Below are 27,043 nucleotides of genomic sequence, written 5' to 3'. Positions count from 1 at the left end.
TTAATGTAAGAGATAAAGTGTCTAGAATTCATGGGTTTATACTTACAATTATTTGATTATTATATTGTTAAAGCGTATCATCATATCTCTCATCAATTTATTACTTAAAATAATTCCATGTTTATGAATTTTTAATTTGTACAAGAGAAAATAGCATAAAAGATATCAGAATCAGCTAGTAGATGTGATGGTTAACATCCTACTAAGGTAAACACATATGCAAAATTTCCAGAAAAGACAATACAAAAGTGAGCAAAAGACCAGGAGCCTACAAGAAGACACAGGGGATAAGCTTCTGCCACAAGAGTAGCATGGTAAACATAATTTCATTCATGTGAATTCTTTATCTCATTATAGCTAAAAATGAACACCACCCCCCTCCAAACAAAACCCCAAAACTCTGGGAATAAGGATTGAAGGTCACTGGAGTTGTTTGAGCAATCATGTTCTACTGTGTAAAAACAATAAATACTGTAAAGACTTTTCATTACATCCTGTCTAAGATTTTAGAATGGAAGAGGAGGTGTCTCAGCTTATCCTCCTCAAATTCTCTGTCCTTTAAGTGGTGACCACTGAAAACATTTGCAATAAAGGATGCCTGTGCTGCACAGCTGGAGTCAGTGGGAGCCTTGGCTTTGCAACACTTGGCAGTGTGCATGTTTCTAAGCTGAACAAACCAGGACTAATTGTCTTGCCCAGAGTGTGGGTGACCCTGTCTCTCTACCCCAAAAAGATATGTCCATCTTCCTAGCTGCTTCCTGGAAATTGTCCCCTCCCTATGCTGCTCCCTGAAATCTAGTGCGCGTTGAATGGGACCATGCCAGGAAATATGTGAATAGATGGGATGGATGAACAGGAGCCAGGGGTAAAACTGATGCCTAAGTATTGTTTGGCTGCTATAGATAAATATAAGTAGCTTTTTGTTTTCTGATAAGATGTAATGGTTGAGAAGAAGGTGAGGTTACTCTTGTGTGAAAGGTGGTTCTCAGGAGAACCAATGAGACAGGCAAAGGTGATGACAAGGGTATAGACATATCTTAAACACAACCTGTTTTTCTGGGTCTTAAGGGACCTTATGCTGAGTTTCAGTCTTGTTGCTTTAGATTAGGATTCACAACTCTGACCTACTTCTGAAATGGTGGATAGATCACTTCTGTTTTTTTTTTTTTTTTGTCACAAAATATATTTGACAGAAGATATTTTTCTTTCCGCAAATTAATTCAACCTCCTAGGACATGGAAGGGCAGAATTCAGTCTTTCCCATATCAGGGGACAATCCTCCCAACCTCTGTGAGGAAGTCGTTGCCTCCAGGATGTAGTCTGCATGCTGTAGGCTTAGCATAAAATCTCCAGGATCAGTTTTAAATCTCAGGTTATGCCAAATGTTCCCAGTTCATTGGCCAGCTTTTTTTTTTTTTTTCTTCATTAAATGTACAATGTTTCTTTTGACCTAATAAGCTAGGTACTCAATTTGTATAATCATAATTTATTCACTTACATCAGGGTAATTTCCTTCTTTTACTACCTAAGCTTTTGCAGTCCTTGTGTATAAATCTAGCTGCACATATTTGATAAAATTCAGCCAGTAACAAAAGTTAACTGTGTAAAATTTGGACTGGTGGAACTCCACTGATTTTGCTGCCAGTCAGGTAATTTAGCTTACTCTTTCTGATTTGCACTGTTTAAATGAACATATCCATTACCTGTCAAAGACAGTTTGTTCTCCAATCTATCCACATTACAAAAATGTTTGTAACATTTTTTGTAGCATTAACTACAAAATCCTCAAATATGAAGAATAAGGCAAATTTTTTTGCATCATTTTCCATCCAAATTTATGTATTAGCATTAATGAAAGTATTCCTTAGTAACAATACTGTGAGTAAAATGAAAGATAGAGGATCTTAACGTCACCAAGTTCAACAAATCCAAGTGCAAGTTGCACCTCAGCTGGGGCAACCCCGGATATGAGTACTGGGAAATGAACTCATTGAGAGCAGCCCTGTGGAGAAGGACTTGGGGGTTCTCATGGAACAAAAGCTGGACATGAGCCAACAGTGTGCCTTCACAGCCCAGAAGGCCAAACACATTCTGGACTGCTTCAAAAGAGAAATGTCCAGCAGGCCAAGGGAGGTGGTTCTCCTCCTCAACTGTGCTTTTGTGAAGTCCCACCTGAGTGCTGCATCCAGTTCTAGAGTCCTCAGCACAAGAAACATATGGATCTGTTGGAGCAGGTCCAGAGGAGAGCCACAAATGTGATTAAAGAGATGGAGAACCTCCCCTGTGAAGACTAAGAGAACTTGTGTAGTTCAGCCTGGAGAGGGTTTATAAAAAGGAGGGAGAGGGACTTTTTATGCTGGCTGATAGCGACAGGACAAGAGGCAATGGCTTTAACCTGAAAGAGGGCAGGTTTATATTAGGTGCTCGGAAGAAATTCTTTATTTAGAGAGTGGTGAAGTAGTGGCACAGGTTGCCCAGAGAAGTTATGGATGCCTCATCCCTGGCAATGTCCAAGGCCAGACTGGATGAGGCTTTGGCAACTTGGTCTAGTGAAATGTGCCCCTGCCCATGGCAGAGGAGTTGTAACTAGATGATCTTTAAGATCCTTTCTAAACCTAAACCATTCCATGACCCTATCTTCCATCATTATCCATCCTGAAAGATCTAAGTTCTATGAAAAACTATACTGAGCTAGCCAAACCCATAATACTATCCTTTATTTATCAGTCCACACACAGACATATTACAAAAATCTCCCAAGTGGAAACATGCACACAGTGAAAAGAGATGGAGTTTACAATGCATTTGACATTTTAACCCTACAACTGAGATATTCACCTCATAGTATACACACACACACCGAGGAATAAAAGATGTAATATTATAAAAAAAACTCCACACATTAAAGCTACAACATATGCCCTATATGAATTTTACTTTCTTGGAAAACATTTAGGTATCACATGGAGGGCACCCCACAGAACTAACACAGCTCTCCTCCATACAGAAAACTGCACAATCTTACAACTCCTCTAACCTTCTGCTTTTAAATGGAGTCTGTATTTTTATATTCATGTTCTTGTTCCTACTGCAAAAATTCTTAGTAACTTCAATAGAACTTAAAGCAAAACTTAGAACATAAAAAAAAAAACCTGTATTGGTTTCTTTTTTGTTTGTTTTGGTTTTTTCTTCTCTTCTCCTATCTGCAGTAGACATTTGGTGCCAATGGGCTAACAATTCTTTTTGGTGAGGGATGATATTTTTGTCTTCTGTTTGTTTTATACAGGGAGTAGCTGTTTAGAATGCAAACACAAATGCTAGCTAGAGTAGCAGACAGAAGAAGATTGATTAGAAATCTATTATTCAGATGATATCACTAGAATCCCTTCACAAAAAAGAAAAAGCAGAACTCAGTTCATATAGTTCTAATTACATGAAGTTTGAGCTCCATCTACTTTAGCCAATGGGTTTCCTGAAATTATTTTATTGGATTTTGGAGATGTTTAATAAGAAAAAGTAGTATTTGTAAAACCAATTATTTTTTTAAAATGTCCATATGAAATAAGATGAAGTTGATGGAATAAAACTGAAAAGAACTTTTCCCCCTCCTTCCCCAAACCCAGATAGAGCATTAATCCTGAAGAATATTCTGCAAAAGATGAAAAACAGATGGCAATCATAGAATAAAATCAAGGTTATGTGATTGTTCACTTCTCTACTGCTCGTAGCATTATCCACATCATTATAAACATAGTGGGTTTTTATAATGTTATGATTAGTGCTGAAAATCCTGATGTATCTTTATGATCTTGCTACTTTCCTTGTCAGTTATGTGTCTGAGACATGACTTGATGCGCACATATGCCCACACACATTCTACCACCTTTCTGAGCATGTATCTGTTTACAAAATTATTTCTTCTATGTTTTTGATCATACCATAGAAAAATTATGTCAGGGAATTGTTCTGGTCAAGGTTGATTTCCTGAAGTGGCAAAGCAGTGTCAGAATATCAGTAGATTATATAATATTTTAAGAGAAATCAAAGGGTAGAAAAACATTTGATTAAAATCTCACAGCTTCCAGAAAGTGAATGGCTGCCATTAAAAAGAAATTATTTTTTTCCAACATGCTATGCATATTTTTGCCATTCCCCTGCAGCCTAAATGTCGTCTAGAACAATCAAGCACACAGCTGAACACACACCTACCTCTGATCCCCACTGACTGTAAAAAGGACCATTTTGTGAACAGAAGTAAGTAGAATACTCTTGTCCCCTTTTTACTGGTTGTAAATCAGGTGAGAGTGATTGAAATGCACTGAACACAAGTTTAGAAGAAATACCACAAAAATGGTTAATGACAATCAAGCTCAGAGCATGGGTAGAGCTTTCTCTTGTTGGCCACCAAGTCATTTAGAAGGCTTTAAGTTGCCCAAGCTCACAGAACACATTTATTGCATGGCAGTTAAAGGCATGATCCCAGCTATATATATCATGTTAATCACCATTTTATTCATCTGTGCCTCTGTTTAAGCAACAAATTGAAACATAGTCCCTGGTGCTAAAGGTTAAATGAAAGAGTCCTGAAACCTGAGGCTTTTAAGGAAGACACTAACCTTTGTGTCCTTAGGCACATCCAGAACGTCCAGTACATCTATGTTTGATGAAGAACATCCCAGAAGGATTTAACTCAGCTGTTCCAGTGTTCAGTCCCAAGAAGTCTTTAGTGGTTACTGAAAAGACCAGTCAGGGAATAAATCGTCTCCAGGTATGCAGATGGAAAGATCAGACATCTCTGCTGAAATGGTGTACAATTCGCTGAGCCTGTACAAAAAGAGAAGACACTTGCTGCATATTTGAAAACCCAACCCAACAAGCCAAACCAAACAACCGAAAGAACCCAAACACTCAGTCTCCCTGTTTAAGAAAGAAAAGAAATTTTTTGCAGTAGGGCCCCAGAGGTAGTACTTGTCAGCTCATGTTTTTCGAAGTACCGTGTCAGTGTCTTGTAAACATTGGCAGCCTGGAATCTGGAGCACAGGTTAGAGAGGAAGGGGAAGGGGGGGAAAAATTACAACAAATGTATTTCACTATACTAAGCTCCAAACAAAAGTCATTCCTAATGATAGAAAATGGCTAATTATACTTATCTTAAGTGGGCTACAGAAAAAGTAATGTTAGATATTTACTGGAAAGAGGTAATATATTGCATGTGCTACTGCTACTCTGCTACATTTTACCCTTGACATTGGCCAGAAATGTATTTTACAGCCATTTTGTAAATCACTGGAAAAACAACTTTTATACTGAGAATAATGCCAGACACACCTGGAGAAAATAGTAACAGCATTTAGAGACAATTGTTTAGCTGATTCTGTCCTTTTTCTATTATCTGGTTATGTTGGTTTGTTTTATTTTTTTTGAAATAATCTAACTATATCTCCATATTGAAGAAGTGGGTCACAGGCACAAACGTGAATATGGTATTTAATTGCAAACCACATACTACAATTTCTAGCTTCAGGCATGAACATATCTACTTTCATTCAAAGTAAATCAAGTCCCAAGGAATTTGGAATACAGTTAAGCCTTCAGAATCATCAATGCCAATGTGACCTGCCAAAAGATATTAACTCTGCAATTATTCTGTTAGTTGGGAAAAAATACTTATGAGCAGAGGATCAAAATTAAATCAAAAGGTTTCTACAAAAATATTGCAAAGAACAACCAGTTTGAGCACCATACAGTATGGCTGGAGTCTAACAAGTGCAGATGCCTTTGCACACTTGAAACTAAATTTTGCACCACTAAACAAATTTAGAAATAGACAAGAGTCTTGTAAAAGTCTAGGAGAATAGCAGCCATCCTTTCTTTGAAATGAAGTGTTTATTTCACCACATAATTTCCATCTACATCACATAAACCACTTACTTGGCTCAAGAGCAGTTTACTTCTGACTGCTGTTGCCTGTAGGATACATGATTTGCAACTCTGAGTATTTTGTTTTTCCATCACAAACACTTATTCATTAATAATTTATCAGATAAATGGCTTCTGATTGAGCAATTTAAAAAATGTAGGCAAATCAATGGCAAAACACACCAAGCAGCATATTATAATGATACAATAATTCGAGCTCATACATTAGACTGAATTGATAGTGTCCCAAAAGCCCTCTTTTGATAGCTCAGTTTCACAGAGTAAATGTTCAGCTGAAATAACTAATAAAACATCTCAACTACTGCTCTGAGAAATCATGCCAGTATCATGTACAGTATCTTTGAGAACTAATAAGTTGGCTCTGGAAAGCAAACAAACAAACAAACCAATGCTACAAAACATCTCTGTGAACCTACAAGCTCTCCCTGGGGGCAGATTAATTGTCACATGAAGAAGACAATGCACTCATCTCTCAGTTGTGTGAAAGGGGCTTTGAAAATCATAAGGGTCTGATTCCTTCGATGCCAGTGATACTTAGAGATATAGATTGTAGCATTAGATCCAAACAGCATTTGTTATCACTCCTATGTGCGACACAGACAGTGAGGGAAGCAAATGTGATAAATCCCCTAAGAGGGAGCTCTCAAGGGCTCTTAATGTATCACTAATAAGTCCTGCTCTGAGTTACAGGATTTTCAGCTGGGCTGTTCACAAGGAAAATAAAATGCATTCCAAGGGCTGTGCTATGGCAATCATCACCACCTTTGAGGTTTTAGAGAAAAGAAGGGAGATTTTGGAGAAAAGCTGCATATAAATATTTTCCTTCTTTCCTAGGTGTATTATATGAATGAAATTACTTAGAATTTTCCAGGGAAGTACTCAAGCTCCCTAAGAATAATGATGTTAAAAGTCCTATGATTTTATATGCATTCTCTATCTGCAGAAAGGACTGGTTTCCCATCAGGCTTAAGGATACTAGTCATTAATGTGTTGACAGGATTTATAAAATGGATGCTGTTCAGTTAAAATGAACACATATATTCTATAAAGAATAGATTGTTTTCCAACTTAGATGAAATTTATCTTCAATTATTTGATGAAGACTCATATAAATTATAAAAAGTAAATTTCAGGAATGACAGATCTACCAATAAAAGCCACAATTTAACATGGAATATATGCAAATATCAATATATGTAATTATGTATAAATTATCACAAATGTCATCAATTTATTTATTATAAATAGTTTAAATGAATATCTATGAAGTGAAAAATCAAATCAAGCAGAGTAACATAATAATTTTTTTCTTATTTGATTTCTAATTTAACTGCTTTCCTTTGTGCTAATGAGAACACTAGAGATTTTTGTTTAGTGACTATCCATTTTCAATGTGTTTGCCCACTCTACTTAAGACTAGAGTCTTTGTCCATACCAAAAAGTAAGACTTGCTGAAGATTGTGTTCGCTTATTTTAAATAATGGACTAGAGTTAGTTCACAGGTTTCCTTCTCTGAATCTCTTAGATGCAGTGTCTTTTTGTGTGGTTCAAGAACAAGAGAGCACCCTTCAAGAAATATTACAAAAACAGATGACAAGAGTCTCCTGATCCTGTAAAGGCAGAATTTAAATAAAAAATTTCAATTCTTTTGTTTTTTAATGATTTTTTTCTAGTTTAGAAAATAGCAAAGAGCTAAACACTTGGAGATTTTAAGTGACTTTCAGTTTATTCACACATGTAAGTTACTCATCCTCAAATAATACACAAAATCTGGTTATGTGCACACACCTTGTCCATTTCAATGAAAAATAAAACGGATTAGATTAAACCATGAGAACTGAATCATACTTAACACTTCTACAGAGTGAGACAGAAGGCATTAGCTCTCAAAGTGTCAAGGTTACTCTGTAAGGTTCAAATCACAGTCAGAGTTGGTCCCTACAAAACCAATGAATTTGCCATAATGCCATGAAAACAAATACAGAGAGCCATAATTGTGTGACTGGGGACAAAGAAAAAAAAATCAATTATCAGTCACTTCAACAGATTTTCATTTTCAGGCTTCTCCTGACTTCCCTCTGCTCCATAAAAATAATTTTCAGAAAACTTCTAAATTCCTGAGCCTATGGCATCTGTCCAGCCTTGATAATCAGACTGCCCCAATTTCTAAGAAGCTAGAGCTTCTAGTGTTTGTGTCTCTGGGATAAAACTTTCTGACAGATGGCCTTGGGGCAGTAGCATTGGGAAGCCCTCCAGCACAGTCCTTCAGAGCTGACCGCACATAGTCCAGGAGCTCTTGATGAAATCTGGGAGGAATTTCTATAGATTGCTTCATCCACCTGCTGCATAAATATGCAGGGAAAAAACCCCTCAATTCTTGCAAATTTTAACATGCCACATATTACCTTTTCAGCAGTTATTCAAAACATTTTTGAGATGTGTGAAACTATGACAGGTCATAGTGGTCACCACACCACTGCGTTCTCATCAGATTTTTAGTTCCAAACTAACTTTTGGTTATATGATGGAAGGAATTTCAAGCAACTCAATGATCTGCCACCAAAAAGCTGAATATTAGAAACCTGCATCTTTAAAAAGACATATTTTTACTTTTGAATCCAAATTTCAGTGTGATAAAACATGGCTGAGAATATTTGCAAGGTAATAGAAGTTGGTAAACACACTGTGCTAGTGTGCCCACATTTCAAAATAAGCACAAACCTCCTCTTTTTCCTGTTTAACTATCAGGCAAAAAGTGAGATCAGCATTCCACATTGAGTAATGTGTTACTATGGTGTAAACCTAGTGCAGTCAGTCTAGACTAAGAAATTGATAACAAGTCAAAAAAATTATCGAATAAAATTACATTAAAAAAAAGGTGTGAAATGTGCAGTAAATCTCCTGGGGCAGTAGTCTTAAATAAAAAGGCTCTGTTGCAATAAATATTTAATAAGAAAAACAAGAATAAAATAATAATGAACAAATATTCTCAATATACCCTAGAACATACCTCAGGGTATATAGAGCACACAAAATCTCATTTATACCTGAGTACTGTTCAAAATACCACAAAAGGGCATGTATAGACCTATAATCCACCATATTTCATATGTACAATAAATATGTACAATATACACTTTACGTGGGTTCTTGTGCACCAGCTCTGCAACAGTTATTCAATACAAATTGCTACCTGTGACAGGAGTAGCTGCTTTACTGATGTAAATTCAGTACATTAGCACAGCTGAACAGACAGCTACAGCAGCAGAAACTCTGTCTCATGAGCTACAGAAATAGGTCAGCTTTATGAGGAAATCACTGGTTCTTGAAGGAAATAAATAATGAATTTCCACTTGGGGAGAGACCCCCTTGCAGACACTAGGCAACAGGAATTTTTGTAGGAGGAAACATGTTTTCTGTGAGAGTCAGAAAAAGGAAGAGCCAGCGCCCAGCATCCCTGCCTGGGTGCAGAGAGAAGCCTTTCATCACACTTTCATGAGACACAGTGCAAAACGGTAGAAGGAGAGAATGGAGCTATGACAGCACTCATGTCACAGCCCTGGCAGCAGGGGCATACTGTGCTCACTGGGAAGGGAAGGCTTCAACACATAGTGACCCTCAGCAGCTTTGTGTGACAGTGAGAAAACGGGGGGGGGGCAGTGGGACTCACACATGCTCATCAGCACATTACAAACTGACAACTCTGTCCAAAGATTTCATTAATGCAGTTAAGGTACCCATAAAAGGAAACATTTGTTATGAATTTATTTCTCATAATATATGTATTTTTATGTTCAAATATATTTAAATACATGTATTCATAACACTAATTAATTTTAGCCAAAAGGAAGAGGGCAAAACCAGCATATATTATAACTGCTGGGGATTTTTTTCCTTTTCAAGTCTGTATATTTATTAATATCAGCTGCTTCATCTCTTCAGAGCTACTTACTACTTCCTACCATGTAATGCCTGATACTATCTGTAAGTGAACAGCTGAAAAACCACCACAAGGGATTCTTCTCTGCTATATCATGGCTACTCTGTGTTTCCTAATCCATGAGTTCACAGGCAAGCTCCTCTTTATTTAGTGTTAGGCAGTGTGAGGATAGCTGTATTTTTGGCTGTGTTTCCTGCTCTCTCAACATCAGCTTCCAAATATTCCAGTTATCCAGATTTTTAAACAGAGGCAAGAAAATCCACAGGAATACCCATTGCTGCAGCCTAAGAGATACAAGGAGAAGATGAGGGTTTGTTCAGCCTAAGAAAGGAAGGCTAATGAGAGACTTTCGTGTGGTCTGCAGCCACCGAAGAGGAGGTGTGGAGATGATGGAACCAGACTCTGGTCAAAGATCTGCAGTGCAAGGATGAGAAGCACTGGGATGAGGCTGAGGTATCTGCTGTGTGACTGGCCTGTTTTTAGTCAGAGTTTGGACATGGGACACTCTAAGGTCCTTTGCCCCCAGGTGACCCTGCAGAGCAGAAGTCCTGGCTCCCCGGACAGATCAAATGCTACTTCCCACAAAATGCTAGGCATTGCTTGGAGGAGAGAGCTTCTTGTCTTTCTGAGTGAAATCTACACAGCAGTATTCTGAATCCCAAATCAGATTTCATGCATGAGACCCAAAGAGTCTCAGTCTCATCAGCTTCCTAGAGCAAGTACTGTCCCACTCAAAAGTAACTTCACAGACCTGAGCTGACTTACAAAGATTAACAGATTGTAGAGAGCAGTAAATATGATCAGAATGCAAATATCCTTATGACTTATCTTTTCAGTACATTTGTCCATTAAAGTAAGGTCTTTTCTCATTTGGGAATGCAGTACAGGCCAATTGTAAAATCAGATGAATATCTCTCCTTGATCACCTTCACTCCCTAAACTGATGAGCATATAAATTAGATGAATTATTACCTTTTAGTTCTAATTTCTCTGACTGGGCAGCTCATTTATTTCATTTTTAGGAGTTTCCCATGTTCTCAGTGTGGAGGGTTTTAGTATGTTTCCAGGCAGGCAGTGAAAATAATGTGATGCTGCACTGAACCTCCTGGCATCAAATTCAACCTCTCCCCCCCAAAGGCAGCATCCTTTGATCTCAGTGCCTTGCTCTGGACCCCTTCTCTCTCCTGGCTGCAGCAGCAGCAGCTGAATGTGACACCTGCAGCTGTGGGAAAATGGGAGTTTTGCACAGGCTCACAGAGGGACAGCTGCCAGGTGCACGAGGCACACTCTGGGTATGGATGCATTGTGTATCGGTCTGTACAGGCTATAAAAGCAGCCTATCACTATCGTCAGTTGTTTAAGAAATGTAAATGGCCACTTTTCCAGAAATTGGTTCTGCTCTTTGAGTGAAGACACTGTCAGCCATGAAGAATCCAAAAACTTGCCAGTGCTAACAAAATTATCTTGCTGTCTTGGTTTCTGTCATAAACACGTACAGAATGAGTTGCTCTGCACCACGTAACAGCCACATTTGAGATAGAGCAGCAGTCTTTATTTCCAATTTGATTTTATGTCAGTCCCCATCCTGCCCAAATACTGCCAACCATTATCATATTAACAGCAGATTTGAAAATCGTTTTTCCTTTACAAAGCAGAGATATTCAGTCCAGTCTCAGATGACATGGTTAAAGTTTCACAGTGTTCTGCTGTCTCATGTCAGATTAATTAACTCAGCCCTGATTAATTTAAACTAGAAGTTTCTTTTATTCAGCCATCTAAAATACCAAATTCCACTGATTTCCTGCAGAGATACACAGGCACAACAATTCCCATTGCAATCTTTCATTATTCTTTACAGAGATACTGTGCCATATTCCATATTCCCAACAGAATTTTACTGATGTGGCTGTACTGACATTGGTAAAATTATTCTTGATTTACTTTGGCACAAAAGAGATCAGCATCATGTCTATTGGGATAAGATAGTTCCTCCCCATGGTCATATTTACTTTACTTAAGACTACCAAAAAAAAAAAAAAAAAAAAAAAAAGCATTGCTCAGACAGCTTCAATACACCCTCCTTTCTCATAGAAAAAAGAAAAACAAAAAAAGAAAAACGTAATTTCAGCCTGCTCTAAGGTGAACTGCAGCTTTTTGTGATTACCTGGAAGGATGAGAGCAGTATCAATCCAGCTAAATATCTCTGATATTCAGTTTTACATGTATACATTTATCCAGTGCTGCTTAATTTCTTAATTTCTTAAACATGCCTGGAAAAAAAAATCTTTCTTTCAAAAAAAATGCAGCTTTCATGAAAAATTGAGAAAGCAACCAAAATGAAAATAGTTTAGGCTCATGTTATTTCTATGCACTTGTGCTTGCCAGCTCTAGCAAAAACCAGCAGATCCTCTGAAAAGGACCACCAAGAATTGCCTTCTTTGGCTGGTGGAGTTTCATCAGCTAAGCAGATAGGAAGGCTGGGGAAAACAACTGAAAAGAAGCATTTGATAAATGAAGATTGTCAAGGATAGGCAAGCAAGTGACAGAAGCTGCTTCACTGAGAAAGGAAGACGAATGTTTCAAAAGACTTTCTTTTCACATTGGTGAATATCTTCCACTATTTCTATTTAACATATCAAGATCAGTGCTATCTGAAAAATTTATTGGCTTTTTAGAAGCCAATTAGCATTAGTGAATAACCACTTTACTTCTCATGCACATCAGTTTTGGAAATTAAGTATACCTCCTTAGGGTGCTCAGGGACCAGAGTGGTAAGAGCAAAACAAGACCTTGAAATGAGTAGAAACTGTAAACATATTGAAATAATGCTACTTGTTATAATGTTTCAACAGGCTGTGCAGAAGAATGAAAGCTTCTGTGGATGCATAGAAAGTTTGTTTAACCATAAATCTTGGCCAGTACATCTGCTCTTTCAGCACTAGTTTGAAGCCCTAACATCTCCTAATTAATCTGTGAAACCACGAGTTACATGATGCAGCCAAGAAGCCTTAAAGGAAATCCTAGGCCTTTCTCAGTAATGAGTTCCACTAACATTAATATGAATCCTTTGCATAGAGAACACGTAAATGGGGTTCAAAAAGTTGAGCAGAGGCTCTGTTAGCTCTTCATCCTGCCATAAGAAGCTGGAGATGAAGAGCATTGATTCAGCTCCGTGTATGTATTACTCAACCTGTGAGCTTTAAAGGCATGCAGAACAAAAATTTTCTTAGGAGTTCTCACAGTGCTGAAGCACAAAAATCTTTTGCAGCTGAAAAACCTTCTTTGAATCAAGGTGTAAATAGAGGATTTCCCCCCTCCTCTGATAATAGAGGCATTATTTTCTATTATTTTATGGTGATCTTCCCTGTGCAATTAGGGCATGCACTCTAGGTTTTACTTTTCCTGTAACTTGAGGTCTATTTTAATTTACCCCTCCATGAAGACTGGTGTTCTTATGCGCTCCCTTGACTCTGGACTTTACAAAACTGCAACAAAATATCATTGTGCCTAAAGAACACCCAGCAGCACTGAAAAAACCACAAACCAAAATACTCGTCAGCAAAACACCACCTTTTCAAAGCAGGTGTTTATGGAGAAGGAGCAGTCTTGTTGTCTTACAATCTGCCCTTAACTTAATTCTGCATAACAGCTGCGGTTTAGTGGCAGATTGGGTGGATCTGTCACAGCTTGTCCCCCAGAAAGATCATCAATGGCCATTCTCCAAAACCTAAGGCTGTCTCTGCATACAGCAGCAGAGACTGAAATGGATGTCAGAGGCAGGTGGGTGCCAGCAAATGGAAATAACTGTGTGTATCTACCAAAATGCTGGTGTCAGCTCAGGCTCTCACACCTCCCTTCACTGAGGCTAAAGGGACACTCCTGACGTTCATAAATCTTCCACTTCTACCTCTGGTTTTCTTAAGGGATCAACATCAAAGCAATGAAAAGGGCACTAGGCAGAGTTAAATTAAATATACAGACATATTTTCAGCCATGTCCTCTACACCCTGCCCTAAACAGGTGTGATTTCTGTATGGGTAGGAACTGATGCATGTCTGAGGAAGGGGTTTATTCTACCAAGCTTTTTCCACTTAGAAGAACTACTTTCAGGAGTACAAAGAAAGAATCATTCTTAAATCAACATCTGAGATCTTTGTCCAGTAAGTACCTACTCCTTTTTTCATACACTTCTCTAGAGACCTGTGAGACAGATGGTTCAAAGGACCTAACCCTCATTTCTCCAGAATAGAAGGCTTTGCCCTTGGGCTTATTGCTGTCACAGCATGCATGTAACCTCCACTTCTCTATTTCTGAAGCTCAGCTTGTCCACCAGTTTTAGGTCCTGTGGTGACTCATATGGACAAATTTGTCATCAAATAAGCTTAAAATTAATCATAGCACAACCCTCCCCCCAAAAACAAACAAACAAACAAAAAAAAGAAAATAAACAATTTATGAAAATTTTATCCTGCATTTTTTGGGGAAAAACTTTTTAACTTTCAAAATTAGCTTTGCTGAAAGGCAAAAGAGTAATCTTACTTGCAAATATGTATATGCAAATGAATTATACCACTCAAATGAAAACTTGCATAGACAAACTTTCAGGTTCAAGAACCCAGGTGTAGCAGCTGTGGTCATTTAATTTCTACAGACACATTTCTGATGAAACAGATTAATTTTAAAACGTGCAATATGGACAGAGATGCAGCAATTCACACTGCATTTCAAACAATTCCTGATCAGCATTGCTAATTAGGAAATCCCAGCAAAACAAGAAATATGATACCTCATAGTGCTATCAAAAGTCTGAAAACCAGCAAATTCCAAACACTCCAAAGAGAAAGTCTTATGAACTCCCAGTGTAACAAATCTGTTCCATAGGAAAGCTTTACAGCTCTTGTTCGAAGCCTCAACAAATGCAAATATCATCGCTGCATACAGACTCTGATCTGATGTCATTTGCTATAGCTCCATGGAAGTCAATGATGATACATTGATTTCCACTAATGAGGGTCTGACCTAAAAAAAAAAAAAAATGCTGCATTCATTTACCTAAAAAAAGCTTTTTTCCCCCTCACCTTCAAACTTTATTTAGCTTTTCTCCAGGGGAGCAGAAGTGCTGAATTAGCATTACATACACACCTAGAGCCAACCAGACTGTAAGCACAAGGGGCATAAGAAATTCACCATTGTGTTTCAATCTTAGTATAGATTGAGATAATCACTTCATACAGATGAAGAAGGGAAACACAAAGGTGCTCTGGAAAAGTTCTCAGTTGCCTAGAAAACCCATGGCAGTAATTGGGAAACAAGGTAGGTAGTTTTAGGACTCCAGATACAAATAAAGGTACAACATTTAGAAAGAAATAATAGTACAAAAGAGTTCCGTTGGCTTATCCCTCAAAAAAGCTAAAGAGAACTTCCGAGAAACAATCTGGATTGGAAATATAAAAATAATTTAAAATATATCCTGCTGCTTTAGCAGTATTTTTTAGTCCTATCAAAGTACTATGGTTTTTTTCTGATAAACTGTAAGAAAGGAAGCATAACTTTTCTTAAGAAGAGTGACGAATGACCCAGTTTTAGAGGTAGCATTCATTCTGTTTTCCTCTGGGTTTTATGTTTAAAAGATTATCTTGACATTAGTAAAGAAGCTTTACTGTATTTTTCCCAGTTAAGTTTTGGACTCTACGTTTACAGGAAAAACTAAGCTGATAAGAGAGAAGAGAAAAATGCTTCAAACAAGAGTTCCATTAAAAAAAAAACAAACCCAAAACCCTTCTAAAGATACACGTTTCTGAAATTTCCTTTTGGATTCCATTTCCCCCCAAAAAAACACTTGTTGGAAAATTTATTTGATACTATCTCCCATCTAGAACTCAAAAGGTATGCACAGTGAGGCTCCTTTGGTTGCAGCAATTTTAAGTAGGACACTTATTCTCCCCACAGAAGAGAGCAAAGCCCCAGGCACCCAGTGTGCTTTCCTGCCACTTGTCAGAAGTATTCGCTTTGTTTGGTTTAGAAGCTGGGAATCTACCCTAGATGAGTGTCAAGGCTATGACTATATAAAGAAACCATTTTATTCTTGCACCTCAACAGAACTGGAACCCACACCATGGTCAGGTCAACGAGTTTCTTTCATTAAAAGTCTTCTTTCACTAGTGTCACAGACACAAAACTCTTATTATCCAAGAAAGTAACCTATAAAAGTAATTTATGCAAGAAAAGATAATTTACCTATCCAGGCAACAGTTACAAACATACCCATTTTGCTCACATGCTTTTCTGTCTTGATCAATAATACAAAGAGGGTCCTTGCTTGAAATTTTCAGTGATCAAAATCTAGCTGGGAATGAGATGTTGGTTGCCAGGCCAGATAAACAGATTCACCCTCATTTCAGTGTTTCAAAGGTCATTTGCAAATTGAATACCTTTTATTCAAGCATGACATATTCCAAAGCTGTTCTGGAGGGCTTACTGCAGTGGTTACAACCTGCAGAGGCTGACCTGAAATATACCACAAACAGCCTGATTTAAGGGCACAAGGAAACTTGTACCCTTCACTTTTCTATGAGAGCAACTCAGACATAAGTTATAATGCTATCTTTATAGTTTTGAAATGCAAAAAGCCAACCATGTAATTATCACTTTCTATTCTACATAATTATAGTAATTTTGTAACATATCCAGAATGTAAACACAAAAGAAATGTAATTGCAGTTTTCCCCAACAGCTGCTAAAGCCACTGTTTTAAACTTAAACCTACAAAACCACTGTGCTAGTGATGCCTGGAACAGCAGAAAACACTCTTAAACCTTTGTTGTTTTATAAAATATATTGATTAAAGCATTGACTGAAGTTAGAAATTTCAAACAGGGGAACATCCCAAGTGATACAAGAAGGGTTTTGTGTATTGCCAGTGGAACAAAGGAGCAGAGAGCATTTGCACAAAGTGGTTTTGATATCAATAGGTTGAATTGTCACAGCTATGAAGCATCATAAAAAACTGCTGTAACAAGTAATATAAGACTTTGTAAAACATTCTTTAGTGAATTATAGGTTTAAAAAGCCCAAAACTAAACCCCAAACCATTTAACTTCTTTTAACTTTTTTCCCTATCAGAATAATATTAGACAAGACAGAAAACTAATTTTCACATTCTGCCCCATTGAACTTTGCCTCAAAAGAAATATAATTGTTCTTTTTTTTTTTTTTCTTTAAGATAACTAGGAATATTTGAGAAAATATTGAGACTAAAAACACCCCACCATTTCTTTCAACACACTTGCTGGACTGATTTGATTGAAAGATTAGCATCCACTGAATTGTTTCTATCTTCTTACTTTTTTTTTTCCCTAGGTGATAGTTTCATAGTATCACTTGCATTTTATCTACATTTTTGTTATTTTCTCAGAACATGCTTTCATATGTCCAGAAGCTGGATAAGTAGTAGGGAAACAATATTGCAGTTATTTCAGCTTTTCTCATCAGGAAGAGAATGGACACTTTTTTCTGGGATAGGTAAGCTCCAGGAATACAGCACATCAAGCTTACCATAGTGAAGGGAAATGCAACTTGTGTAGACAAATCAGAAAAATGGTATGCTCTGTACCCACATGCAATCTTCTGCTTTGCCCGGCACTCAGGGGGCACCAGACACAAGACTGATTTATACATATTTTAAAAAGGAGATGAGGTTCCAAAGAGGCTGGGTGACACTAAACAGAGCTGCATGGTGGCACAGACATACAGCTATTGGATCAGGGGAACACAGCTGATTTAGTAGCTTCATCTGTGGTTTTGTGCAGGACACCAAGGATTTCATCCCCCTGTCCCAAGGGAAACCTTAATTCCCAGAGCAGCTGCTACAAACACTCAGCTTTGCAAGTTTGTTTTTTCTATATGACACTTACATAAGGGACAGAACTGAATGATGAAACTAAGCAGGGACATTTTTTTCATTATTGAATTTTTCTTCTTTGAATAAACTGGAATCTGTTTTCTCATGATAAGTGTACAAGCTTTGCCACAGTAAATACTACATAAGACAAAAGTATTTCTTATTCATGGATCTGCTGGGAGTTTTTGCATGATCTTGGTTAGCTCTACAAAACAAGCATTTGAACAGCAAATACAGATTTCTTGAGGTTAGTTGGCAAATAGCTACTTCTTTTCCTTCTTCTGGTTCTGGACCACCTTATCAAAAATTCATAGAAAGGAATCCATAACCCAATGGCTTTTAAAGACAGAGGATAACATTATAGGTTTTCAATGCAATCTGAAAACATATTAAGATGAATTTTTCAAAGAATTTCAATGCAGCTTGGAATATGATAAGTGTAAAACCTCAAAATCTATGATGACAGTTAATCATCGAACACAAGAGAGTCCAGTTCCTAAATCAGGTTGAACTGAACTACCTTACCAAGTTTTAAGCTTAGGAATCAAGGATTAATTAAAAAAATACTTCAGTGAGAGATGATTTTGATACATCGTTAGCATCCCTCATGTCTTATGCAATACTTGGCAAGTGTTATTGCATATTTAGAAAACAATAAATACAGTGTAGAAAGCCTAAAGCCTGAAGGGATAGAAATACACTCTTTGGGTGTTTTGCATCTCTGACCTATTCCTAGACAAAAATACCACTTACTAAAAATTTGTACTGTTTCTGTACATGTGTGTAATTGTAAATTGGTATCAGCACAAAAATTACTCTTTAAGTGTTGATTAGTAACTGCGAATTCTCCCAATAAGACTGAAATCTGTGACATCCATTTTCAGAATATGTGATTCTTACACAAAGCTCCAAAGATTAAGCAGAGAAAAAGATTGCCTAGATCTTTAGTACTCCTCACTGATGAAAAAGTGTTTAGAGTCAAAGATTTAACCATATGAATTAGGTCTTTGGCCACTAACCATAACAAGAAACTCCTGCACTGGGCACAGATGTGTGCAAAACTCAGTCATATGAAAAATAAACTACAATGAGCCCACAAGGAAGTGAGCCGTCAGGAAGAAGGGGAAATAAACTCAACAAGGTGTGATCAAACAAAAATGAGTCTGGGAAAATGCATTGAGATCAGAAAAACAAGCAGAAAATGAAACTGATATCTGCATAGGTGGGGGTGTTAAAATTGACTTTACCATAATTTCTTCTACAAATCATTTTTCCCAATAGCATAATTTTGAACTGAAATGAACTCTCTATTGCATCAGCTCTTACAAGCAATTTTCTTGGTTCTCCTATCTAAAGAATGAGTCTTCTCTGCAGAACACATTTTCCCACCATGTCCAGATATACCCTTCTGATTTCCTGGCAATGTGGCTGCTCTGCTTGATGTGGGAAGGCTGAACCTCAGAGGAGGTTTCACATCACATTCAGGGAGCTCATACAGAAATCAATGTTGATGTTGAGCATGTGCCCTGGGAGGTGGGTGAGGGCCATTCTGTGGAATTTGACAGAATTTACTGCCTTGCAGAACAGTTGGGTCAGCAGAAAGCAGTCTCAGCTGCTGACTTACACTGGCAGTGTCGATAATGGTTGGACCTTTACTAATCTCTTATCATCATTCTATGACTGATTCTGTGATCTTTTAACTGATTCTGTTGCCTTTTAACTGATTCTGTTGCCATATCCCTTCAAGATGAAGCAACCAGCAAAAGTCTGATGGTTTTTAGGAAGGTTTTAGGTTTCTAGGAAGGAAAACCTGCAGAAAGGCTGCAGAAATTTACTGGTTTAAGCAGATGGTACAGACAGAAATCTCCTTTGCTTGATTTTCTGCCTGAAGAAAATTTTGGAGGAGTATGTGTTGGACAACATTATGTAGAAACAATTGAGTTGGCTCAATGAGCAGCATAGTCCTGGCCATCCTCTCAGCCTTTCTCAGCAGAATCTATTTGTTTAGGAACAAAGGTGCCTCATGTCCTCCAAACTGCTGAAGGTGAACACATCTCAAGTCAAAGGGATCATACACAATTTCTGCAGCTTCTTTCTCCTTTGCTGTCCTTCAGCATGGTCTTCAGCACTTGGGATCAGAATTGAGCCAAACAGAAGAGTAAACTCTTACCTTTCAACCATCTTTCCTATCATGGTTCTCCTTTCCTTCCTCTACCTCCTTCTGGGAATATAGACTCCAGGCACACTTTTTACCCAGAACTCTTGCTACCCAAATCCTGGTTGACATGACAACTTCGTTTAGTTCCTGACGAAAAATTAAAAAATATTGATGAATCCAGCTAACAAGTCCTGTACTCTTAAGCAGTAGGGAACTTGCCATTTTCCTATATCTGTAACTCAAGGTATTAGACTCAGCAGGAAACTTGAGCTGCTCTTAGAGATACAGCAACAGATGTTGCCCTCTAAATCCTCAAGAAAGAAAATTATCCCAGGTAAGGGAGAACATTATTATGACACCGAGTCAGGCTGTTCTGCTGACTGTTATCCTTTCAGCTCACACACAGGAAAACAGACCATATCTGGAAAAAAGTGAAACAATGCGATAACAGCCCCACATCTTTTGCCCCATCCAAACTGGCTGACACCAAAGTTAACACCTTAAACTGGTGCTACACACAACCCTACTTTCTCTGTGGAGTGCTGGAAGGTACCCATGCATGTGGACAAGACAGATATATTTTTCCTAACACTGCATTACTGTGTTAGGAAATTTGTGTTGCTTTATCAGGGATAGTGTTGACTCATCACTTCCACCTGTGGATCTGCTCAGACTGCCAAAACTCAGATGAGGGATATGTACATTTCAGATGCTCTAACTCACAGTGAAAGCTCTTTCTTCATAAATAACTCTGATTTCTAGTCTGCACTTTTCTCTGTTGCTGCTTCCATAGACAGTACAGGACAAGCTCTGTGACAATGGTTGCAAACCCTGACATAAACAGCAGGATTGTTATCTGTCCTTCAACAGGTAGGAGCAGTGCCAGCAGAGGCTTATTTAAGCTTGTGAAACAGGCAAGGTCATTCACTCCTGTCAAAGTTTTGTTTTCAAATTTCTCTGGAAAGAAAGTTCTTTATTTCCGTTATCATTCTCCTAATGTTTCCATGCATTGATTAAACTCCAGACAAAGGTGGAAATGTGACAATTTTCATTTTAGTCCCTTAGCTACATGTATTCTTTCTACCTTATCAACAAATATGTATTACTTTGCACAGTCATGTGTTAATCTGTATAGCAGCCAACACAGGAGGTTATGCAGTCATCTTTAGCACTCTGCAGATATGTGTTTTGCATTATACTGAACTCAGAAAGCTTTTCTCCCTGGGGGGGCTTCTAATGTGATATTTAGCTTGAATTCTTATGCAGCTAAGCTCCATCAAAACCATGCACATGGACTCAAGGGTAACTGTAAATAATGCAAAAATAGATCAATACTAATCTTGACTTGTTTATGTGTAATTCTCACAGAGCTTATGACTCCAGCCACATCCTGTGCCATAGATTCTGACTGGCTGCTCATTCCCAGGTTGTGGCAGGGACTTCAGAAATGTGAAACATCAGTATTGCTCTTAGTGATAGTATGTGAAATGTAAGGAGGATTGCATCCTCTCGCCCTAAATATATTAAAGGATATATAGGATATAGTATCAAGAATATATTATTTTCTAGAGAAGAATAAAGTTAAAGATGGAAAATAAATAACTTCAGTGCTGCTCACTATTGTGGGACTTAACTTTCTGACCTTATTGGGTGATTTTGTTTTATTTATCCAGTCTTTCATGAATAAACAGACTCAGAATACAACTATGATTTATTCTAAATCTTAAAAGAAGTAAACTATTTTCCAGTATTGTACCTGTTATGTCAGTAGACTATATTTATGCACGCGTATTCTGTGCTAGAAAAAAGTCAACCATTCCCAATCATTTATTGAAAAACTGTTTGGATCCACTGTTGTACCCCATTAAATAATAATAAACATTTAATTCCTAAAGTGTATATTTTACATTTAAAGCTAGAGTTCCATGAAAAAACATCTAATTATCTTCTAAAGGTGTTCTATTTGGAAATCGTTCTGAATTATGCAACTTCCTGGACAATGAACTGCCTTCACTCTCCTCCCTTCTTCCCCCATTCTGTTTATCTGTTGTGATTTTTCTTACTTTGTTTTTCTCTTGACCAGCTCCTTTTAGCAATACCCACTAAAAAGCTGCTTTTCCAAACATCAAAATAAGCATGATGTTGAGGAAGTCAGCTCCTTGCAGGATTCTAGCAGTAGGTTTTGCTCATTAGAAAGTAGCAGACAGATTGCTGATGAAAATTCTAATGAGCAATATTAAAGCATTAATACCATGAGCTCAGGGTTTTGTACAACATAGCAAACCGTATGCTGCAGAACTTGGGATCTCTTTCCAGCTGTTAACTGACAGTATCCCTGGGTTCCTGCTAATTGGCGACACACCAAGGCAAACAAGTCAGCTAATTCCAGAACAGTGAGCTGATTAACTTCGGGGGTATATACATATTTATAAAGAGAGTGTTGCTTTTGTCTCAATAATTAAAAATAGGTTTAGTTTTCAGTTTTAAAAGTTGTGGACTATAAAAGTATTAATGGCAAAAAAAAAACCCAACCCAGGACTAAGTCTTTCAACTAAATGTCGGAAAACTTCATTGATGTCAAAAACAGAGGATGTGTATGTATGTAGAAAAATGGGATTAATCATTGTATCATTCCTGTCTACTCATAAAAGCATCACAATTATCTTTCTACCATATGACAGAGATTTTACAACAATATAACATTTTCTCTACTTTAATCCCGAACAATTAGACTAAATAGACTAGTTTTCACTTTTCACCCCTTTAAATTCATACACTTTTATCAGAAAGACATACATTGAGAAAGTCATGTCATTTTAGATCTATACCATCATAAAGTGTTTCCTTTGATTATCTTTAGTGTAAGTATGACTGATTGGGTTAGCAGGTGCCACTCTCCACTGTCATGTACACTGGGAAGTCTCTTGGCTCTGCAATCAAACCTAATGTTTGCAGTGTACAAGATCCTATAGAGCAGTCAGGAAAGCAGTTCTACTTTATGACCAGAATTTTGTGATTTGATAAAGAAAGAAAACTAAAGAAATCAAAGAGCTGGGAAGGGAAAGCACACTGATAGGCATGCTGCAGTGTGATAGCATGAGAAGCTGTAGAGGGCAAAGATAAACATAAAGCAACTTCTGGTTATATTTCTCCCATACATGCCTGATCCCCTCACAAATCAGAATGTGCATCTATGGACAGCCCCATTTCAGGGTCACCCTTTTTATGACCATGCTGAAAGCAACTGGGGTTTCATTTCAATATAACCGAAGCGCAAAGAGCTCTGCAAGCAGAAGCTGAAGCCCCATATCTGGTTAATAGCAAGAATGTCTTCCATTTTAAACCAGAAATGGGTGTCTTGTATTTGTTCTTCTTCTGGTCCCACATTTTCTGCATTCTCGGTTTCAGTGTGGCCCAATTACAAGAGAGAGCTAGAAAATGTTCTTGTAGTCTGCCCTGCTTTCCTGATGAGGGGAGCTGTGATTTTAAACCCTCTGAAAATGGGAATGGCTTTAAAATTTGGCCTTCCAATTCCCAGCCCCAGTCAGTAGAACATATCCATGGTTAAAAGCAGAATTATTGTGCGGATATATAGTCAGTTGTCATTCACTTTCTTATTTTTGAGAAAAACAAATCAGACCATATTTTCTCCTGAAAGATGGACAATAGTGTTTTAATCTATAGTTTGTCCTGTGTTTTTTGGTCAGGTTGTCTACACATTTATTATTGTGACTTGTCAATTTAAAATCAATCACCTCAGCCAGAACTAAGTTGAAATTTAGGACTAAAAGATTTGGGATGTTTCATTATAGAACTGAAAACCTTATTCCAGGACCACCTCTCCACCACCTTTTTTATAATTTAGACCAACTCCATTCTAGCAAACAACCTTCTGCACCAAGTCCTTGTCACTGTGAGTTTCCAAACAACTTTCCTTTTAATAGGTTTTCTTATTGGTAAAATGCTTTACCTGGCAATTATTTTTAAGTGTTTTGTTTTTCTTCTTTTGCCCACCAAACTAGTCTTAATTTTATGTGAAATTTTCTTCCTGGAGGTCATTGCGTTCCTTCTGAGCACTGTCCACACTCATTAAATTGAACCATTATATAGCACAGAGTGCTGCTATGGCTGCAGGCAGGAGCAGGAATCCTAAAAGCTATGTATTCAAATACTAAAAAATTATATGCAATATTTTCTGTTTCCTGAATAAGCAGATCAACAGAGGAAAGGGTTATGCTTATATAAAGTATCTCAGCTTGAGTGTGACAACATTAATTATCCGCTGTAACATGCTGATTTATAATTATGAAATCAGTAATTTAATTGGCATCTAATGCAGTAAAAACATTCCTGCCAGTGTCATTATCTAAGTGCCAGTGCTTGATGCTTTCAAACTTAGTTAAGCTGTCCGAAATCATTATTCTGTTAAGTGCTTATACCTGCAGAAGTGACAATTATTTAACAAAAATGTTTTAAAAGGTGCTACTACATGACCGGTGAAGGTATTATCTACACATTTCAGACAAACCAGCCAAGCTCACTGCTGGTCATCAAACACCTCTCACTGTTGACAGAAATAGCATCTATATTCCTTGGGAAGAGAAGCTGCCACTGAATCCCACTATTGATATTTGGATCACTGATTATGTCAATCTGAGTGTCAGACCTGAACTCCTGGGTGCAACTCCTGGGTGTTTGCAGGTTTGTGCTGGGTGGTGTAAACTACAGATTAATGCAACCATCAAAGGATGAGAGTGGCCACTGAGTGAAGCACAGAGGAGCAGTACAAGAGCTGGGATCAGGTAAGCCAGCTCACTGTACTCGAGGTACTGTATGTTAAAGAGCCTGGGGACTAGTTTTACTCCTGCTAGTCCTTTCACTCCTGAACTAGAGATCATAGCTAGAACAGCAGGCAGTTCTGCAGCCTTGTAGACTTGGGTAAAGGGCCTGATCTTCAGAGAGGGAGTCACACAAAGGAAATATATCAAAATAACCTTAACAGGACAGTGATCTGCATGAATGATGCTCTGTCAAAAGAAGAATCTAACTTAAAAAACTGGATACAGCAGGTGGTAGAAGGCAGAAAAGAGAATAAAAAACCAGTGCTGTAGTCAGTAAATCATTCCACAATGGTTTCTCAGCCCTGCTCTACATGACGTATTGTGCCTGTGTAACTATTTCTGTGATGGAAGGGATTCCTTCTACTGAAATTGTTTTACATCTCCAGCTGCTAATGGGTCTGAAGTACTACCACTCTATGCAGCTCATTAAACCCTATGGGAGTAAGCCTGGATAAGCTAGATATAACTGATGACATAACAACATGAGCTGCTGAAATATTTAGGCATAATTTTCAGTTATTGCATACTGGCCGTTTTTGGCTTCCTAGCACAGTTGAAGTGCTGCAACTGCTGAGTGTGAACAAGACCATTTTCTCAGATCATTTTAGAAGAGTGTCAGTTCCTCAGAGAATATGTCATTTTGATATAAATAAAAGTATTCTACTAAAAGCTGCTAAGCTAAAGATAGATATAAGTATAACCAAGAAAAATACAGTATTACCAAGAGCGTGGCCTATGAGGATTCCTGAGGCAAATAAATAACTTCACATTAAAAGTATCATGCTGTCAGATGTATGTATATGGAGTAGGATTCAACTCATATTAACAAAAAGTTAAACAAACTTCAATGGGAATCCCTCTGCAGCAAGTGAAGACAAGCATTTCCCTGGGGTAATCCATCCCTTCCCAAGGCAGTGTTGCACAGTGTCTTTGTGTTTTCTGTCACGAAGGGCTTTCTACTTGCAATTCTACAGCCTGCCTTTCACTTGCAGCTTAATTCTACCACTGAAGTAACAACAGAAGTGTTTTCTCATTTTCTTATGACAATATTTTCTTTTTCTTGTGGGAATGACCATCAGCAGTGCGCATCTCACCCTTCTTCCATCCTTTCTCCACACTTTAGTTACTCAGTGAACAAAATGGTATGCAGAGAACTTAACTGGTTGCAGCACCTGCACCCAAAGTGTTTCCATCAGCACTTAACAGCATTATGCCCACAAAAGCTGACAGTTTGAGCACATCTTGAAGACATCCACACCTGTACTACTGAAGTTTGCATGCATGTGTGTTGGTAAACCACCTGCTGCTGATGGAAGCAGGACCTGAGGGTGCTCAGCTGTGCATCTTGTCACTGCTCCCCTTGATGGCCACCAGGGAAACTTTTAGTTTTCCCTTTTCTTTCTCTCCTCTTCTGTTTTTATCTTTGCCCCAAAGCTACTTTGACTGCCGATATATGCCACCAGCTATGGAGCCCGCTGATAAATCTGTGCATGTGAATCTGTCTCCTTTGTGCCAGAACAGGTGACTGATATATTTTAAACACCTAATCTTCTGGCAGCTGGAGTTAGGTCAAACAAATCCCACCCTCAGGCAGCGCTAAGATGGAGGGAGCTGGCAGAAGCCCTTTCCTAACATCTGACTTTTAAATTCTTATGTTACGTGCAGAGTCCTGAAGACTGTGAGCAATAGACAGTGGCAATAGGATTATAGCTTATGCTGCTAGAATAACTTAATTTTTCATGCTCAGTCTTTACAATGTTTCCCACAGCTTCCGTTCTGTTTGAAATTAAGCCTCAGCCTCACAAGCACTTTTAAGTATGTGGTAACATTAATAGACCACAATCACAGAAGAACTGAAACTGTGAGAAGTAAACTCTTTAGTTTTGTACTTGTAAATCAAGACTCACAAGCTGCTTTGATCAATATAAAGGTAATTAACTGGGACATGAAGAAGAAATAAATAAAAAAACCCTAATGGAAAACTAAGGTATTTTTTAGACAATTGAAAAAAACCAGGATATGCAAAAGAATGTGGAATAGTTCCTTTTTGTATTTTTATTGTTGATTGTCATCACTAAGAAGATTCACAATGAGAGCATCACCCAAATTTTTAATCACTTTAAATACAGATTTGTGAAGCATCACATAATTACCTTTTATTCTCCCTTTTCTCCCATAAGAATTATAAAAAAAGAGCTGTTTTCAAAGTAGAATGCTGCAATACATAATGGCCACGTATTTATAAAATATTAACTGTGAGTGAG

The 27,043-nt window shown here is 37.8% G+C and overlaps 1 protein-coding gene across 4 annotated transcripts in view; it reads right to left on the bottom strand.

Annotated features, from left to right (window-relative positions):
- Nucleotides 1-27,043, bottom strand: part of HS3ST5 (heparan sulfate-glucosamine 3-sulfotransferase 5) — a 189,904-nt gene that overhangs the window by 86,814 nt on the left and 76,047 nt on the right. For all 4 annotated transcript variants that reach the window (XM_085056130.1, XM_085056132.1, XM_085056133.1 and 1 more), the window contains exon 2: nt 4,617-4,824. The gene's annotated coding sequence lies outside the window, so the exon portion shown is untranslated. The remainder of the gene's footprint in view (nt 1-4,616; nt 4,825-27,043) is intronic.

This window comes from Lichenostomus cassidix, chromosome 3 (assembly GCF_008360975.1).
Source record: "Lichenostomus cassidix isolate B80296 chromosome 3, HeHo_3.0, whole genome shotgun sequence".
NCBI classification, from domain to species: domain Eukaryota; kingdom Metazoa; phylum Chordata; class Aves; order Passeriformes; family Meliphagidae; genus Lichenostomus; species Lichenostomus cassidix.
The sequence above is the reverse complement of the archived record's forward strand: the minus strand, read 5'-3'. Positions and strand labels throughout refer to the sequence as shown.